The following is a 2,364-nucleotide window of genomic DNA, read 5'->3' as shown; positions in this document are numbered from 1 at the left end:
GCCATTTCATAGTACCTTATTTTAAAATTTTGGTTAGGTAGATCAATGCCTGGAATCATACAATTTGGATCTGGATGAGACCCAAGGTGCCGTATGATGCAACTACCCTTCATTATAGATAGGAAGAAATTAAGACCTAGGTGGTAAATTATTGGTTAAAATTCCACTTGGAAATTTCAACCACTAGGGATCTCAAAAGATCGTATAACATAGGAGGACCAGGAGAGATGTTAGAGATCACTGAATCCAACTGTCTCATTTTTCAAATGAGGAAACTGAGGCCCATAAAAATGAAATGTTTTGTCCAATCAACTGGTCAGTATTCAAGGCTGGATTTGAATCCATAGCTTCCTGACTCCAAGTCCAAAATTCTATCTATTACTTTCTGCTGACTCTTTTAACTCTTTGCTAAGGACATAAGTTTGTTTTATTTTTTAAATGGCTGAGTAGTGAATACTCAAGACCATAAAACCACAGAAGGAAATATACTTGCCTTTGCTTCCAAATGGGCTAGTTTGATACATTTGCCATGTGTATGACACAGGGCCCTGTTGCTGTTCTAAGAGCTATAATAATCAGTAATGGTAGTGGTAATAATGCATTACATGTGCTTAACATTTTATAGTTTCTGAAGTATGTTCACATAAAATTATTCCATTTGATCTAACACCTTTAACACCTTGCAAAAGCTTATATAGTTCTCCTTCCTCTCTCCCCAAACACCAATTCTGCGACCAAATTTCACAGACCCACAGAACCTCAGAGTTGGAAGAAAGCTCAACAGTCTTTTTATCTTGGCATCTCCAATTCCTAGCAGAGTGCCTAGCACAGGGTAAGAGCAGAGAATTCACAGATTTAGCACTGAAAGGGAATTTAGAGAACATTTAGTCCAATCTCTTCATTTTACAGATGAAGGAACAGCTCCAGGAATATTAAGGGATTTGCCCAAGGTCATACGTGTAGTGCAGGAAATAGAATCCGAGCCCAGGTCCTCTGACTCCAAAGCCAATGCTATTTTCACTGAATCTTTCAGCCTGTCCAACTAAGAAGGCATTTAAATGCTTGTCAGTTAAGTGATTAGTTGTGGATTGACTGATTAGCTGAACCATGCTAATTCATTACCATTAAGGACTTCTCAGCAACTGGTCATCCAGTCTTTGCTTGAAAATCTCCAATGAGGGAAACCCCGCTGCCTCCCCGGGCAGCCCACTCCACTTTTGAACAGCTCTAATTATTAGGAAGTTTGGGGGCGTTTTGAAACATTAAGTTTACTCTTGTATCCCAACTCTCTCGATTTTCTTCCCTTTCCACTAGCCTTTTCTTTGAGAGAAATAATCACAAGAAGAACATAGTAAGGGCACAAAAGGGGATCCCTGCTCTCGAGGATCTTACAATTTGATTTGGGAGATGTTGTGTATGTAAAAAGAAAAATAACTATAAAATGTTGAATATAAATGTGTGTTACAATTAATTCAGAAGAGGGAGCAGCATCATGGGAAAAGCTACCCAGTGGGCAGCATTTGAGCTGGGCCTTATAGGTAGAGTTTGACTTAGCAGAGGAGGGAGGACATTCCAGGCAAGGAAAAAAGTGCGATCAAAGTTCATAACAGTGTTCACGACATTTGTAACAAAGAAGAAGGAACATAACAGTGAACAGAGTACTAGAGTCAAAGGACCTTGGTTTGAGTCACAGCCTCAATACTTCCTAACCATATGACCAGACAAATGATTACCTCTCTGAGCCCATTTCCTTATCTTTAAAATAGGGACAATAACACTTGCTCTCTCAACCTCACAAAGTTGATGTAGAAGTAACATCTAAATTTACTACATGCTTTTTAAAAAAGAGGAAAGTTGTTTATAAAAGAAATTTTAAGTTTCATGTGCAATCCCCCTTTTCTTTCTATTTTTTTGTATGTGGAAATGCTTGTGTTAATTGGTTTCAACTACAGAATAATAACAACAACAAAAACCCAACAATTATTTTTAAAAACATCTTTAAAGTTATCGACCATTTTTTTTTTGGTAAAATAAGTGTCTACCTATGATGGGAACAGAGGTTCCTATAGTAAATAAAGCTGTATAGATAGGCTTTGCCCAGATCATGAAAGCACTTAGGATCATAGATTTAGAGCTGGAAGTGACCTCAGAGGTCAGCAAGCCCAACCCCCTAATTTTCCAGATAAGGAGCTGAGGCCTACAGATGTAAGTTAACTTGCTCAGGGTCACACAGATGATAAGTATTGGAGTGAAGATTTGACTTTAAGTCTTCTGTGTCCAAAGTCAATGTTCTTTCTACTCTCCTACCCTGCTTCCCAAAAAAGATGCTACTGCTTAAATGTGGATATGATTGAAAGTCTGATG

The sequence above is a fragment of the Phascolarctos cinereus genome, unplaced genomic scaffold (genome assembly GCF_003287225.1).
Source record: "Phascolarctos cinereus isolate Bilbo 61053 unplaced genomic scaffold, phaCin_HiC Scaffold_726;HRSCAF=1367, whole genome shotgun sequence".
NCBI classification, from domain to species: domain Eukaryota; kingdom Metazoa; phylum Chordata; class Mammalia; order Diprotodontia; family Phascolarctidae; genus Phascolarctos; species Phascolarctos cinereus.
The sequence above is the reverse complement of the archived record's forward strand: the minus strand, read 5'-3'. Positions refer to the sequence as shown.